Source organism: Eptesicus fuscus, chromosome 20 (genome assembly GCF_027574615.1).
Source record: "Eptesicus fuscus isolate TK198812 chromosome 20, DD_ASM_mEF_20220401, whole genome shotgun sequence".
Taxonomy (NCBI): Eukaryota; Metazoa; Chordata; class Mammalia; order Chiroptera; family Vespertilionidae; genus Eptesicus; species Eptesicus fuscus.
The window spans coordinates 8528661-8546547 of NC_072492.1; positions in this window are offsets into that span (position 1 = coordinate 8528661).

Below are 17887 nucleotides of genomic sequence, written 5' to 3' on the forward strand. Positions count from 1 at the left end.
GTTCCAGGAAGTACAAGGACGAAGGGGTCTTCTCCAACCCAGCTGGGGTTCCAAAGGTTGGCTCTCACCTTGCCTGGGAGGCTCAGTGAAGAGGCCAGGGTGGGTTTCACCCTACACCAGCCTCTTACCAGGACCTCACCCAAGCCCCAATCCAAGCACCCATTGGCCCCTTCCCAGAGCCAAGAGAAAAGCCGAGATCAGAAAAGTTGCTCTCCATCCGTCTTCCTCATCCAGAATGGAAGGATGGATTTGGGGCCCAACCCCAACATCCAGACCCAAACAGTTCTGAAGTTACCGGGCAGAAGGCAGCCAGGCAGGACCAACCACTGGCCAGGGCCCACCAGTCTGACTGGACCAGGGGTGGCAACAGATGCTACAAAATGAAGAACCTCAAAACACATATGCTAAGTGAGAGAAGCCAGGCACACACACCAAAAAAATTGCATATTTTATCATGGTATTTACTAGTAGCCCATTTGCAGGAAAATCCTGCAAGCGGCTGTTGCGGCCGCCTTTGCGGCCACCGTGCCTGCACCTGCGCGCCACTGCCACCCGCCCTGCTCCGCCCCGTTCCACCCCGCCCCGCCCGGGCTTTCCCTCTGGCAGCCACCTTGCTTTCCGCTTTTCCTCCCTCTTCCTTCTAAGTTGTCTTCAGTCTTCACTCCTCCCTCTCTCAGCGTATGCAAATTAACCGCCATCTTTGTTGGGTAATTTGCATACTTGCCCTGATTGGCTGGTGGGTGTGGCTTTGGCTGGTGGGCGTGGCTTGGCCGTAGCGAAGGTGCGGTCAATTTGCATATTACTATTTTATTAGGTAGGATATGAAATCTTCAGAATAGGCAAGTCCGTAGAAACAGAAAGCAGTTCAGTGGTTGCCAGGGGCTGGGGGAATGAAGAAAAACTGCTTAATGGGGCCCGGCTCTCCTTTGGGGGTAATGAAAACATTCTGGAACTAGAGTGTTGCTGAGTTGTGACACTGACAGTTGCAGTTGGGCCTTTTAGGCCAGTTCAGGCCTGGCCTCCTGGCACGGCGGGTGAGTCTGTGTCCTGGGCAGCAAGGAGTCCCCACCAACGGGCCTGCAGCCAGTGACCAAGCCCTGAGGAACTGACTGTGAGGCAGACTGGGAAAACACGGCAGCCTGCCCTTAGGATGCGGGCAGACCCTAAGAGGGAGAGAGGCCCAGGTTGGAGGCAGGCGTTGCCAGAGACGGAGTGAAGGGGGAGGCAGCCAGGGTGGCAAAGAATCTCAGAGCCTTTCCTTCTGAGAGAAGGGTGAGAAGAACCGTGAGGTTTGGCCAGACAAGCAGAAGGCAGGCCTTTGGGGACGTCCTCAGCCATCCAAACACCAGGAAGAAACTAGATTCATTCCACATGGGCCCGCGCAATGGCATTAGGGCGAATGAGCGGATATTTAAAGGTGGAGGTTTTATTCCATATGAACAAAAATGTTTCGGGAATTTGAGATCTGGGAGCAGCTAGCCCCTAGAGGGCCTTTGTGGGGGGAAGGAAAGGTGCCCCCTGGAAAGACCACATACGGAAAAGACTCCCGTGCCAGGCTAGCGAGCTGCACCCAGGCCCATGCCGGCCATCACTTGCCCATCCTCGTGGGCATCCCTGTGTGTGGCCATGACTGGATGTGCCTGAAGCAGGGAGTTCAGGACGTCCCCGTGGCTGTGGCTGCCTGACAGACAACTCCGAAACTCACTGGCTTAAAAGCACAGCATCATTTATTTTGCTCGGGGACCTGCGAATTGGTGGGGGCTCAGCAGACACTTCTTTCTGCTCTGCTCTGTTCTGCTCTGCTCTGCTCTGCTCTGCTCTGCTCTGCTCTGCATCGGCTGGGGCAGCCGGAGCAGAGACTGTATCCTGACCCATGTGTGCTGGCTGAGGCCTGAGCTGGCCACCAGGACATGTCCACGTGGCCTCTGCCCGTGGCCCGGGCTTCCTCCCGGCACGGCAGCTGTGCTCCGAGCCAAGCATCCTGAGAGAGTTGGGTAGCAGCCGTGCTGCCTCCTGGGACCGGTGTTGGAAACCACATCGCCTCTCTCCCCACAGTCTAGCCATCGAAACCATGTCAACGGGAGGAAGAGTAGCCCCCACCTCCTCACTGGGGAGAGGCAAGGTTCTAGAAGCATCTGTGGATCTGAAGATTGCTGTGGCCATTCTCAGAAAATACAATCTGCTCCACAGGAGAAGATGGGATTTCTGTCTGGAGGGGCCCAGACGCACGACGTGGCCGCCACTGCTCAGACTGTCCTTCCAACGCCAGGCCCCAGGAGGCCAGTAGCTTGACACCCACTCTTACAGTCAGCCCCGCAGGAGGCTGGAGCCCCAGGCGAACAACAGTGGGTGTCAGTGGCGCCTTCGTCCTCTGCAGAGGAGGGCGTCAGTACAGTAAAGGATGGACACTCACAGGAACATATAGCTGCGCCCTGATACCTCTGAACCTAGCCCCAAAGTGGGTCAGATCCGGTCCTGCTGCCTGTCCCCTTGGGAAAGCTCCCTGGCTCCCTGAGCCTCGGTTCCCCCGGCTTGTAAAATGTGGAAGGCACGGAACTGCTGTGAGGATCAATGACACGCTCACCATGCACAGTGCCCAGCCTCAGCCGGATGTGCCGAGCCCAGGGTGCTCTGAGAACAGTGCTGGCCATGGGACTCCCGCCGGGAGGGAGGCTGGGACCACGGGGGACACAGCGCCTCACTCGCCCTCTCCAGGTCCATCATGAGAGCTCCTGCCCACCTGTGCGCGGCCAAGGCACAGCTCACCCAGACGCAGCATCCCTGGGTGCAGAGATCTCTGTCCCAGAGTCCACCAGCCCCCTTCCCCTCCCAGAGGGCACCCTTCCCCTCCCAGAGGCCACCCTCCCCCTCCCAGAGGCCACCCTCCCCCTCCCAGAGGGTACCCTTCTCCTCCCAGAGGCCACCCTCCCCCGCAGCCTGCAGCTGAGCCGGAGCGGAGTTGGACAGGATCAGGTGGATGGGGCCTGGCTGGGTGGCCTGCCATTTCTTAGATGGCTGTGCTTTCTGGCTGGTGATTAGAAGGCCTGCAGGCTCTGCAGGACCGGGGCTCATTACCATGTAATTGAATCTCCGCCCAGACGCCAGCTGAGGCCCCGGGAGGTTAAGTACATTTCCCCAGATCAGGAAGGCTGCCATCAGGCTCCCTGGGGACAGCGCTGGGATGCTGGAAAGTGTCAGGGCCTCTGGGGACAGAGCAGAGCAGAGCAGAGGGTTCTTTGTGCCAACGGGTAGCAGCTTGCAGGTGAAAAGCCACCCCTTCTCAACCAGCACCCAGTGCTCCCATGGAGCTCAGGCTAAAAGTGTGGGTGCTCGGTGCCCTGGCTGAGAAGAGTTACAGAAAAAAATCTTGGAGGTGGGTGTGGCCAGACTGGGGCCCTTCCGCTGAGCTCCTGGGTGGCAGAGGCCCAGGGGGTGGGGGACAGCATAACTGGGTGGGTAAGTGCAGGGTTCGAAAACCCAGCCTGCCTTGCACTAGCTGAGCGACCTTGGGTAGGACATTAACCTCTCTGTCCCTCAGCCTCCTTATCTATAAAAAGACAAAGATACAATTATATACCCCATCGGCTTGCAGTGGGCATTTAAAAGGGAACTGGCATAAAGCTCTGGCCGGTCCCTGTGGCTGGTCACCTCTCTGGGCTCTGGGCTCCCAGGGGCGGTCTCAGACCTGAGCAGGAGATACCTGCAGCATTAGCTGATGTGCCTGGGACTCCTTGGGGCTGTGTGATAAGCACCTACTATGCTCCGGGTACTGAGCTAGGTATTTGCACGCACTTCACGACCCCAAGGTGAGTCTGTGTTATGTGGGAACGGGCTCAGAGACTCGGGGAGGAAAGGACCTCAGCCAGGCCACCCGCAGCAGCAAGTGATGGGGCTGGAATCTGAACCCAGGTCTTCATGACTCATGTCCATGTCCCTGCAAAGCACATCTGGTGACTCGTGATGCTCTTTAAGTTCCAGGAGAGAATCGATAGGAGGGGAGCCTTGTCGAGGCAGCACAGATGCCTCACGGGAAAAGCAACACTCCACACTGTGCTTGTGCTGCCTACGGTCTGCATTGCTTTTCTTCCTTCTTCTCCATGCGATGTTGACCCGGCATCCGTTCTCGGTGGCACTGTCCTGTCAGCCTGTCTGTGGGGGCGATGCATTTGCAGAGTCCTTCTGGAGGGATCGGCCCGGAGACATCAGGCAAACTGTCCGCAATGAACGAAGCTCTTGTTTGCAATGGGGAAAGGACAAGACGCCAAGGGGACTTGCTAATGCGACCGTTTCTCAACTCAGCATTATTGACATGGGGGCCAGGAAATTGTTTGTTGTGGGGGAATGTCCTGTATTGTAGGAGGTACGGCAGCATCTCTGTCTCTCACTACGAGGTGCCAGTAGCACACACACCTCCCTCCTTACCACAAGCTGTGACAACCGAAATCGTCTCCACACACTGCCAATTGTTCCCCGGGGGGCAAATCGCCCAGGGTCGAGAACCACTGGGCTAAATTTTAATACCATTCTGTAAGTTCTCGCCATTACAATCAGATAAGAAAATAAAATAAAGGGAGTTAGTTGTATAAGGAAGCTCTTCACTTCCTTACACAGTATACCAAATTAAATTCCAGATGGATTAGAGAACTGAATCCATTAAGAGGATTAAAGAGAATTTTTAAAATAAGTAAAAGATATAGAAAATGTTTACCTGACCCCTCCAAGGTCTAAAAATTAAGACTGTAAATCAGAAGCATCATAAATAAAAAATAAAATTCAAATGATATATTCTACATCACATATAACATATGAACAAATGACAGTCTACAAGTCATGTCCCATATAAAGATTAATGGACCTACAGTATAAGTAAATTTTACAGACAGATCATCAAAGAGCACTGCCCTGGTAAGAAAAAATAAAAAAACAAAGAGTAGGAACTTCAAAGTTTAACAAAGGGTATGATGTGCACAAATGAAGAAAGGCAAGTAATCAATAAACTTCAAAATGTCTATTTTTTAGTAACTGGAAAAAGTAAATTAAAACCATGGCAAAGTCGATTTTAAACGCTGTTCCTATCCAGTGTGGACAGATTGTGGGAACCCGGCTCTGCGGGTGGCCATCTCTGTGGTACCATCTTTCCAAAAGAGAGTGTAGTGTTAAAACTTCTAGACGTTTATCCAGGAAAAAAAAATCATGAATGTGCACAAGACCCATCATCCAGATTGCGAATCACAGCAGGGGCGGTCGGTTGCATTCATGATGCTGTAGCTACAGGGTGAGTCCTGTGCTGGTGTAGGCAGCGTTTCCCAAACTGGCCTTTCCCACGCCCCAGGCTTCCGTGAGCTGCTTCACTGGTGGCCTGTGGGGGTGCGGGGAACTGCAGGAGGGAAAGAGGGCCAGGGGGCAAGAGCGGGTGAGATGGGGGGGGGGGTGCGTGCCACACCCAGGGCAACCAGTCCAGCTTCACCCCTGTCTTACATTTTAGGCTCGTGGGAAAACCCCCTTAGAGGATGCATTCCAGAGCTGAAACCGTTAGACATTGCGGTAAATAGTGTCGTAGCAGAGAAGACATGGGGTTGGGGGTCAGACAGATTCATTATAGTCCTCGTTCTGCCACTAAACTAGCTGTGTGACCTTAGGCAAGATGCTTGCTCCCTCTGTGCCTCGGTTTCCTCATCTGTAAAGTAAGAGTAACAATGGTTCCCATCCTACCGTTACTGTTTTGAGAACTGAGACAACACACGTGAAGTGCACAGAGCTCCGGATGTAATAAGCAACAATGACAGCTAGTTATTGTTGTTGTTTAATGAGATGCAAAAATGTTCATGTATGCACTGAACAAAGATCAGACACAATGTCGCCATATGCATGTCAGTGTATAATGACTGCGCGTGGGGGAATGTACACATACGTGTCAGCATGCCTGTTTGCTGGGAGGTAGGATTACAAGTGGTTTGGAGTTATAACTGTTTTCTTCCTCTCCGAAAGTGGTTTATAGATTTCTAAGACCCTGCATCTCCTCGTGTGTAGGAAAGGTCATCTGATAATGACTCCTTTTCCTTTTTCTAATGTTCTGACAGTCTAGACAGAGCTAGATTTCACCTTTAGCCTACTTGATAGGTGGGATTTATATCATCTTCAGCATCCATCTCATCTACAGACGCTGGGCATTTAGGAGATGATATATCGGTGTCAGGGTTTGGGGAGTCGTTAAATCCAACCGAGGAGTGTCTCGTGGAAGCGGGTGGAAAGATGCTGTATATCACAGGACGCAGGCATCTCATGAGCCCCAAGGACAAGCATCTCCAACACGGGGTGGAGATGAATGCTGATGCGCCATCCATTCCTCCTGTCTCTTTCCATGTACGTGCTGCTGCCTATTATGGGATGCCTTTGGTATTGAAATAGGAGACGGGACAATAAAGTCAAGATAGGCAGGACAGTAAAGGAATTTGAGAACGTGAAAAGGGCATGGCATATATAAAACCATCTCAGGTTTATCTCTCTGAGCTGCGCTGGAGACCACTATCTGACAGCCATCAAGAAGGCAATGAGCCCTGGCTGGTTTGGCTCAGTGGGTAGAGCATCTGCCTGAGGACTGAAGGGTCCCAGGTTCAATTCCGATCAAGGGCATGTACCTTGGTTGCAGGCACATCCCCAATGGGGGGTGTGCAGGAGGCAGATGATCGATGTTTCTCTCTCATCGATGTTTCTAACTCTCTATCCCTCTCCCTTCCTCTCTGTAAAAAAACAATAAAATATATTTAAAAATAAAAAGAAGGCAACAAAATGTGCCCAGAATCACAACATTGGCCTGACCTCTGTCCTGACCACCCAGGAGCACCACAGCTTCGAATGGGAGCACGAGTCCATGTGTTTTAAGGGATTAGAGGTTGAGAGGGTTCAGGTGCAAGGGTCCAGGTCTAGTGCCAAGCTGCCAGTAGAACTCTCTGGAAGGATAGGCATGTTTTACATCTATGCCATCCAAAATGGTAGCCAGTAGCCACTAAGCCACATGTAGGAAGTGAGCATTTGAAATATGGCTCATGGGACTTAGTGGATTTTAATACTACTTAATTTACGCTAGTTTGTATTTCAATAGACATGTGTAGCCAATGGCTACCTTACTGAACCACTCAACATAATGGTTAAGAACAGAGTCTGAATTCAGATTGCCTGGGATTGAGCTACTCTCACACTGACTTGGACAAACCCTTTAACCTCACCTTCCTTATCTGAGAAATAGTGTGATGATAGTACAGTACGTAAGCTTCCTCCAAGAATTCCATGAGTTACGTATATGCAGCATGAGTTGCTCTGTTGTGTAAGGTGCTCATGCAGCCCATGGGAAGTGCTGTACAGGTCACGGTGCTGGGTCTCCCCTCGCTGCCCACCTTTTCTGCCCCTGTATGTCCTCGAGGAGGTGGACTTCATGGACCACATCGATCCTCCCTTTCCCTCTAGCTTCTAACTGGGTTCAGTCAATGAGAAGAGCTGATGGGAGACCAGAGGGCTGGCAAAGAGGTCAGGGTGTTCATCTTCCGCCCCCGCTGCCTGGTGGCCATGCTGTGTCCCTCTGCTGAAGGCCACAGCCTCTGTCAGCAGCCCTCCTACAATCATCCTCCCCAGTCTCCAGTGTCAGTTCCATCTCCCTGTCCCTCGGGCCTACAGGTAGTGGGGTCTTGCCCCTGGCTGTTGTCACTCCTGGTGCTTCATCAACTCTCCTAACTGGCTTATCTCACTGGTGCCCACATAGCAAATAGTCACTTTAACAAGCAATACTCTATTGCTCCATGGAGGGCGCCCCCCAGCTGCGGCCAGACCCTGCAGGTGAGGCTACTGTCATTCCCATGTTCTCATTTCACCACCCCCATCATTACCACTGGCAGTGAGGGGTGCCTTCTGGGCTTCACCGCCCATTGGCTTTCTCTTTTTAATGAACCCATAAGTCTAATTCACTGATCTCAGATGGTTGGCTTGGGATCTTCAGAAGTGGGGAGATGATCATCAATGAGGAGAAAATGTGCTTTCCCCCCAAGAATCCCTGCCCTCAGAGAACAATCAGATACACTTCATTAGTGAGCCAGTGCCAGGAAACATGCGAACTGCTGCTTTGCTGGGACTACTGAAAGCCAGATCCATTATCCCTGTTCCAGTGGGAGCCACTCTCCCTCCACCCCCACCAGCCTGCCTACTTGTCACACCCTTAACCACAGCCATCACTGAGATGGCCCAGATTAACTTTGTCTCCGTAAGGAAGAAACACAAGCCATGTCTCTGCCTCATTGGCTGGAAAGATGGCCAAGGTCAAGGGTTGGCTGCTGGGTGCTCAGAGTGAGGACCAAGGCTGGACTTGAAAGAGGTGAAGGTGAAAGCTGGAATGGCCTCTTTGAGCCTCGGAGAGATTGATCCATTGCATCAGCAAACATTTACTATTTGCAAGGTCCTGGGTGTCTGTGAGGGTTTGTACATGCAAGTGGCAAAAGATGTCAACTCTGGTTGATTTAAGGAGCAAAGTCATTAACTGAGAAGACATTGAATGAGTGCCGGATGGTCACAAACACTGGGGAGCAGGTTCCAGAAATGGGCAGCTGAAAGGGAGGCCAAGCCAAAGTCGTGCCCAGGAGCCAGTCAGATGGCTCCCGTCGCCCGTGCTGGGTTCCCCAGCTCATTCTGCCACACTGTCGCCTCTGGGGACTGAATCCTGCAGGTGCCACCACCACATCCACTCTCCCCTGTCCCTGCTTCTTCCGGTCACCAGCTCCTGATGAGGGTGAGACAGCTTGGCTGAGACTAAGCCACATGCCTATGTCCCATTTCAGGGGCTGGGAGGGTAGTACCGGACCTTTCAGCTTTAGTGAGAAAGCGGGTTCTGTCTCCTGTCAGGGCAATATGGCAGGAAACCCCCAATGTAGGAAGTGGGCGAGATGCTGGGCAGACATTACCACACGGTGTAAATGAATGAAGGGTGCAGCCTGCAGCTTGGAGGAGCAGACGGTTTCCAGACCAGAAGTATCTAACACTAATGTTAACAAGAGTAAGAATCACCTTATTGGGCGTTAGGGGAGATTTGCCACACCACCTTCAAAGACTCCGATGCAATCGGCCTACGCTGGGGTCTGGGCCGCATGATGCGGGGCAGGCGGTCCCCACACTGGTCTGCACCTAAGCATATGCCAGTGCCATGCTCAAGGGCCCTGAGGGCACAGAGGAGAGCCTGGCCTACCCCCTGAGATGAGCTGAGTCTTGAAGAATGAGGTAGGGCCCTGGATGGTGTGGCTCAGTGGATAGAGTGTTGACCTGCAGACTGAAGGGTCCTGGGCTCGATTCCAGTCAAGGGCACATGCCGGGGTTGTGGGTTCCATCCCCAGTAGGAGGTGTGCAGGAGGCAGCCAATCAATGATTCTCTCTCATCATTGATGTTTCTATATCTCTCTCTGTCTCCCTTCCTCTCTTAAATCAATAAAAAAAAATTTAAAAAAAAAAAAAAAAGAATGAGGTGGGAGTGGAGGGGAAGAAGGAGAGGAAGACAGTTTGGGCAAAGGGTGTGAGGTGAGTAAAAGCCCACAGTGAGGCCCAGCATGGGACGTATAAAGCAACTCGGAGAAACAGAGACTGGCCGGAACCTAGCAGCGGGGGGAGTGGGAGGAGGTGTGGCCCGGTCGGGGCACGCTGGGTACCACAGGCCCTCCCCACGGCCAGAGGAGCTCTGCTATCCTGTCAGCCAGGGTTTGTCAAACAGATCTAGACTCACTAGTGGTCAGGAAATCAGGTTAGAGGGTCTGGCCAGACGTTTTAAAAAGTGATAGAAAATTCTCGGGTAAGTATTGATTCTGGGAAAACTTGCTTCAGTTGTAGAAATAGGTGCTTCTTAAAATCAGTTGTGGACTAAATTTCTGACGAGGTCACGAAGGATGAGGGCCCTGGTGGTGGGCAGGCAGGCCCTGACTGCAGCTTTGTAAGGAGCGGAATGTGCGATCAGATCTCAGCCTACAGACATCCCTCTGCTGCTGGCTGGCCGTGGGCAAGACCGGGAACGGGCCCTCAGGAGAGGCTGCGATCGGAGGAGATGGGAAGGGCCTGCCTCCTCCGCAGAGCTCCCGGGAGGGGGCGGGAAGTTCACCACCCGGCTGGAGGCTTGGAGAGGAAGGGTTGCCTGGTCCTGTCGAGGTGACGGGGCACGATGGTGCCGCTACCTGAACTGGGGCACCAGGGGGAGACGCGGATTTGGCTGCTGGGGGAATGAGTCAAGGGCTGGGCACTGTGAGCCTGTGGAGCCTCAAGGGGCCTTGGTCCACAGCAGCCTGAGAGGTGGGCACCCAGAGGAACGTCACTGTCCCCGGGACTGGCGCCTCGCATAGAGGGACACCGGTCACTCATCCCAAGGGCTGTCCTGGAGAGTTACGCTTTATTTATTAAAGAGTAATATTTATTTATTTATTAAAGGGCAGAGCCTTTCAGAGAACCGGTCCTTCCCGCCAAATCTGCGCGATCCCCTACACCCTGCCTCTAGGTGTCCTTCTGGCTAAATGAGCCAAAGCCATTTTCTGTTGCTTATCACCAAAGAGCCCTGCCTGACAGATAGCACCCACGCTGCTGCCCCGCCCCCCACCCCACTTCCCCGAGGAGTGTTGAGGCTCAGCTTCCCAGCGCGCAGTGAACGAGGGCCGGACAGACTCGGAGAACCGAATGGCCACCACCAGCTTCGCAGGCCCTGTGTGTCCGTCCTGCTAGGACGCCATCCGTTCCTGCGCTTCTGGAACTCTTGCTGAACGAGGTGAGCGCGGTGCTGGACCAGGCGGTGAAGAAGGCGGAGATGAGGCTGCGTGGTCCTGAAGTCGGCCAGACACAGACAGTCGGCCGGAACAGGCCCAGCCCGCGCCACCCGCGCCACCCTTCACAGGTGAGAAAGCATCGCCATGGCCTTGATTGGCATCCAAAGGCGCCTGGAGAAAGGCGAGGGTGGCCGGCACTGCACGAGTGAGTCAGGGAAGCTGCAGCCTGCTGGCCCATCGGTGGCTGCAGGCAGCCTGCACCCCGAGGTTTGGAAACGGAGAAGGCCGGGCCCTCTGGTGGCAGAGGGCGGGGCTCACAGGGGTGCGGAGATCCGCACGGATTTGAACTGATTCATAGCCAAGCACATAGGAAGGGATCTGGGGTTCCAAGCTGGCCTGTTAGAGGTAGGAAACTGAGAAGAGGCATGGCTCTCGGTAGGTAGGAGTGTCTCTCCTCAGAGCCCTCCCTGGCCCCAGGGCCCGCTGCGGGGCCTGCTTTGTGTTCCCATCTCCCTCCCCTGTGCTTCTCCAGTAACCAACCATTCCCTCCTTGGTTCCCTCCCCAGACCTGGGAGAGTTAAAGGGCGAGGCTGGTGCCTCCACTGTGCCCTTCAGGCAGTGCCTGCCCTCAGGGGGCACTCCAGAGACATCAGGTGAGAGAGTGAATGCCCGGATGAACGGTCCTCCCTCCTCCCAGGCGCCCCCTGGAGGAGCAGACCCAGACGCTGTGTACACCCGGCATCGTGTGGCCTGCCCACCCCAGCACCTGCCGGCTGGGCTCTCCCCCGGGGCTGCGTGCAGAGCCCTTGTTTACCCAGCAGATAAGCAAGGGCCAGGTCTGGTCAGAGTGAGGTGAGCAGAGCTTGGTCATGAGCCAGGTGAGCACAGCGGGTCATGTGGAAAATCCCCAGCCTGGCCGGCAGCCTGCCGCCCGGGGCACGGAGGAAACCCGGGCGGGAGCTCAGAGCAGGAGCCCGCCTCCGCTGCAGCCTGAGGACCCCCTCGCAGGCAGCCTTTGCCAGAAGCCCCCGCGCTCCCGCTCTTTCTCTTTAATATTGGCCGGTTGGGGAGGGTACAGGCCTGGGCCCTTCCCCCTCAGCACAGCCCACCAGACCCTTGGGCAAATGTTTCCTGTGAAGGAGCAGATAGTAAATATCTTAGCTTTTGCAAACAACTCTGCCATCATAGCAAGAGAGCAGCATATCCAACACATCCGTGAATGGGCGGAGCTGTGCGCTAGTTCGCCTTTATTTAAATTTTTTATTGATTTTTGAGTAAGAGGAAGGGGGGGGGGAGAGAGAGAGAGAGAAATTGATTTATTGTTCCACTTATTGATGCATTCATTGGTTGATTGCTGCATGTGCCCTGACCAGTGATCAAAATCTCACCCTTGGCGTCCTGGCTGGTTTGGCTCAGTGGATAGAAGGTCCTGTGGACTGAAGGTCCTGGGTTAGATTCCAGTCAAGGGCACATGCCTAGGTTGTGGGGCTTGATCCCCAGTAGGGGGCGTGCAGGAGGTAGCCAATCAATGATGCTTCAATCTCTCTCTCCCTCTCCCTCCTTCTCTGAAATCAATAAAACAACAACATAGGGATGATGCTCCAGCCGAATGAACCCCCAGCCAGGGCCAGTCCGCCTTTATTTACAAAAACAGGTGGTGGGCTCAAAAGTAGGGGCAGTGGACCTGCCCAGCTCCCCACAGAGTAAGGTCCCCACCATCGCCCCCAGGACAGCGTTCTAGAGCTCAGTTCTCAACCAGGTGAGCGCTCCCCCAGGGGCAGGTGGGATGTCTGGAGGCACTGGTTGTCACAATGGCTGGAAGCACTTGGTGGGTGGAGGCCAGCGATGCTGCCCAACATCCTACAATGCATAGGACCCCCCTCCCAGCCCCCACAACAGAGAATTACCCAGCCCAGAGGTCAGCAGGGCCCGGCTGGGACACCTGCTCCAAAGCAGGGCCTCTCAAAGGGAGCCCATCCACCACCTGGGAAACGCCCTCGCCTCCCCACCACGAGTCCCTGGAGTCCCCAGTATCAGACACAACCTAGCATCCCCTCCAAGGGGCCTGGACAAGTGTTCTCTTCCTTGAAGCACAAACCCTGTAGCAGCCCCTGAGGCAAAGGAGCTCTTACTCAGGCAAGAGGATCCCTCCCATTCCTCGCGAACACCAGCAGCTCAGGGACAGGATGGAACACAAACCAGCATCTTTATAAACTGTCCCACCACCAGGGCCCTAGTAACTCTTAGTTCTCCCAGTCATCACAGCAGCTTCCCTGATTAGAGGTCAGGTGCATCCGCCACCCCAGGGGAGTGCAGGGTGAGGTGGGTGAGAAGCCCAAGGCAGGGCAGGGCCGGGGCGGTGCAGCTGCGGGCCCGAAGGAACACACGTGGCCAACGCGGGTCACCCTTTACACCCTCGGCCCTGTGGCCTGCCTTGGCCTCGCTTCACTCCCACCCTCCCAACTCCGCCCACCACGGTGGCCCCATGGCGGTGTTCTGGAGGCCCAGACCTGGACTTTACCTGATCACAAGGTTCCCGCCCTGGAAAGGACCTGAACCATCTCAGGGTTTTCCGCTGAGAGTTGAGGCAACCGAGGTGCATGCCCTTGACTGGACTTGAACCTGGAGCCCTTCAGTCTGCAGGCCGGCGTTCTATCCACTGAGCCAAACCGGCTAGGGCTGTCCTGGCTTTTTAGACAAATGCCAAATGCCTCAAAGGCACTTAACACGACGTAGTAAGTGCCCATCCCCTCCCCCAAGCCCGCCTCTTGGGACCTAGTTCAATGTCAAGCACAAGAGTGGACGTGAACATCAGTGTGCTGATAGATGGACGCCTGCCGGCAGCCTGGGCCTCCAGAACACCCCTGTCAGGAAAGGGAGGGCAGGATTCTTGTGCCTCTGCAGGGACTGGAGGGCAGGAGCCAGGATAGCTCGGGTCTGGGCCCCAGGCAGCGAGGAGGAAATTAGCTCAGATCACATTAGCATGGTTCTCAGGAAACTCTGCTGAATTAGAGGTTACAGCCACAGCAGCTGCCTCTTTTTAATAGGACATTAATGCTCATTCTGAGCAATTACTGCATTTGCAAGGCTTTCTTAATGCTCAGCTCCTGGAGCCTGAGAGGAAAGGGCCTTGTGTTGCCAGTAACCAGCTCTCCAAGGGCAAGGTAGAAGAATGAGCTGGGGAAACGCTCTTTCTGACCACCAGGGGACCCACACCCCACCAGCCTGGAGAAGGGGCGGGGGCGGCTCCTCTGAGCAGCTCACACTCCCACGCTTTGCAAAGGGGGGGCCTATCCAGGCAGAGGCGGGAGGTCTCTAAGCACAGCAGAGCTTCACTGAGCCTCCCTAATGCTCCCTGAACAATTAGCAGCAGCCCAAGGCAGGTCCCTGCTGAATGCTCCTAACAGCTTCCAGTACCTCTCCCAGCTCTTAGGTTTATCATTTTGATTTTAATAACATTTCCCCTCTTGATTATTAGAATAATTAAGGTTCATTGCAAAAATAAAGCAAAATGGGAAGGAAACAGACTGCATTGCCATGGCACCCAGAGATCGTCCCTAGCATACTTTCCTCGGTGCCAAGGCTTACACAAAGACCTGTAAATACCAGCTTTTAAAGGGGGGATCAAGCCCGGCCCACATGGCTCAGTGGTTGAGTGTCCACCTATGAACCAGGAGGTCATGGTTCGATTCCTGGTTGGGGCCCGGGTTGTGGGCTCAGATCATCCCCAGTGTAGGGTGTGCAGGAGGCAGCCGATCAATGATCCTCTCTCATCATTGATGTTTCTATCTCTCTCTCCTCTCCCTTCCTCTCTGAAACCAATAAAAATACATATTTTTTAAAAGGAGGGTCAATCCCACCGCCCACCCTGTGTTTAACAATAGGATAACCTTACTTTATTGGCATTGCTTACGCACTTGTCTGCCTGTGACGCTGAGTTTTAGCCTCTGGTGGGCAACGCCCAGCTCCACCAGGAAGAAGCTGGTGCGTGGCCGTAGCTCCATCAATGTTAGCTGGCGAGATGTCGTGTCAGTTGGGATTCTTTGGGTGGCAAGTAACCCAATAAAATACTGTGTGATGGAAAGCAAAACTGAGTGGACCCGCTCTGATTGAAGATGGGGTGGGCCCCAGAGTCCGAGCCACCTCAGCCACTTGATCCCTTCTGTGCCCCGTCCCTGGCCCCTCGGCAGTAATCCCTGGAGATTCACCACCCGCCACTCCCCACAGGGAGCGAGGTTTGATAGCCTCCAGTGTTTGCTCTGGGTGAGGGCGGGAGGGGAGAGCAGCTGAGCTTCTGGAGAGGAGGCTTCTGGGAGACCCTGCCCCCAACTCACTCTGAGATCTGACAAGTCACACCACCTCAGATTTCAGGGTAACCACCGGCAACGCACAAGGGGGCCAAACTGTCTCTGCCCAGCCCAGGGTGCTGCTTGGGAGTGGGGCCAGGCTGCTGCCCAGATCCATCTGGCAAATGATCTTCTGCCCAGACAACCTGGAAGCCACAGGAAGGGGAAGAGAAGGAAGGACATCTTTCGCTCTGCCCTAGCTCCCAGCTCAGCAAGCAGGTGAGAAGCAACAGGGATGCCCATCGGCCTTCAGCTTGGCCCCTAGGGATTGCTCTTCCCCTAGAGCGAACGGTTACTTCTCTCTCTCCCTGCTTTCTCCCCTCCCCACTTCCCTCTGTGCACCTGTGTGTGTTTCTCAATCTTCTTCCCTCTTTGTCTTGGTATTTGGACTTTATCAAACAGTTACTATATTACCAACCATGTAGGATTCAATATTTGTTGTATGATTATAGAACTTAAAAATCTCTTTTCGAGCCCTGGGCGGTGTGATCAATGGTTAGAGCAGGCACCTAGCTAGTTGCATGGTCAAGCCCCGGATTCTGGTCGGGCCTCCTGCTTTGGGAGGCAACCAATTGATGTGTGTCTTTCACAAGGCTGTCTTCTCTCCCTCCCCTCCCCCACCCCGCCCCCGCCTTCCTCTTCCCATACCTCCCTGCCTTCCACTCTCTCCAAAAATCAATAGAAAAAATATCCTTAGGTGAGGATTAACAACAACAACAAAATGTCTTTGCTGATAAATGAATCTGCTTCTTCTATCAGAAATGAATAGGCTGTGGTGTCTTAAAAACACTTAGAATGTAATGCAACTTTTAAAAGAGCCATAAAGCAGGTCTCCCCATAGAGATCAAAGGCTCGCTTCCTGCAGGTGGCAACACGGCTGGATCACAGAGATAAGAAGGGCCAAGATCCAAGCTGAACTGACTTCAGAGCAGCCTAGGGGACTCCTGATAACTGCCTTTTAACTGGCTCTTCGGGAATGTTGGTAATTGCCCCTCCTGCAGCCACGAAAGCTCCAGGCTCCGGGCTCAATTATTGGGCCATTTCACATTCGGGTCATAGCTATTTTAAATACATTTTTCAGCTTATAATACTTCATTTTCTCAACATTTTCTTATGGAAATTTCAAGCCGAGCAAAGTTGAAAGTCTTACTCAGCGAAAACCTGTACACCATCACCTAGAATCGGCATTTAATATTTTGTTCCACTTGCTTCATCACATGTCTAGCCATCGATTCATCCCTCTGTCCCTCAGCAATCCCTCTTATTTGGAGCGCAATTTGCAGTAAGATGCAGATGTTAGTGCACGCCACCTCCAGCACTTTGGTGTGTTTATCATTAACTGGAGTTCAATATTTGCTTAAGAGTTTCTTTCTTGAGATAAAGTGTGCACACAGAGAAATTAACAAATCTCATGCATACATATGCTGAGTTCAGACAAATACAAACACACCTGGGTAACCGAAACCTCCGACAGAAAAGAACATGGTCATCGCCCCAGAAAGTTGCCTCGTGCCCCTTCCCAGTCAGCTGCCACCCCGACCCCAGAGGCCACTGCTGACGTGATGCTGTTCACCAGAGATGCTCCTGCCTGTTCTAGAGTTTCTCATAAATCAGATCCCCAGCATGTGCACTTCTGAGTCTGGCTTCTTTGGTTCAGCATAATGTTTTTGCAATATATCAATGCAATAACATGTTCTTGGTAGCTCATTTCCCCTTTTTGTTAGTCCTGTTCCATTATAAGAATACTAGAGGCCCGATGCATGAAATTCGTGCAAGGGGCTTGGCCCTCACAGCCGCAGCCATGGTGGCTGTCTCTGCCTAGGCCCTTGCAGCCACGGCTTCGTCCAGAAAGCCGTCCGGTCTAATTAGCATATTATGCTTTTATTATTATAGATATCACTGATTATTTATCCACTAGTGGCCCGATGCACAAATGAAGATTCGTGCAAGAATGGGCCTCCGTTCCCCTGGCTGCCGGCTGCTGGCACAGCCTTTGCTCTAGCCGGAGCAGCCTTTCCCCTCCGGCCCAGAGCCACCTTTCTGCCTTCCCACACTGCCCAGAGGCCTGGAGTGGCTGGGGTAGTGTGGAACGCCTGTGTCATTGCCATGGCAACAATCCAAGCGTCCCACCCCGTCCACGGCCACTTGGCGCCTGTATGCAAATTAACCCACCATCTTTGTTGGGTTAATTTGCATACTCACTCTTAATTGGTTGGTGGGTGTCACAAAGGTACAGTCCATTAGCATGTTACTCTTTTATTAGGTAGATTCTCCTCTTGACTACAATAATTAGTTTTTGGGTTTTTTAAAATATATTTTATTGATTTTTTACAGAGAGGAAGGGAGAGGGATAGAGAACTAGAAACATCGATGAGAGAGAAACATCGATCAGCTGCCTCCTGCACACCCCCCATGGGGGATGTGCCCGCAACCAAGATACATGCCCTTGACCGGAATCGAACCTGGGACCTTTCAGTTCGCAGGCTGACGCTCTATCCACTGAGCCAAACCGGTTTTGGCCAATCATTAGTTTTGTAAAGAAAATTACTCTTTAATTAATTTGTAGTTATTCCCTTCTGCCTTTCTGATAAGAATTCTCTCATCTCACACACACTGGATCTGAGTCATGGCTGTTAGGAGCCTCGCCTTTGAAATCAGAAAACTCAGGATTTCAATTTCAGTCCCAACTGTGACTAAATGGGTGACCTCTGACCGGTGACCTAGCCACACTGTGCCTTGCTTTCCACACCTGAAAACTGGGAATAT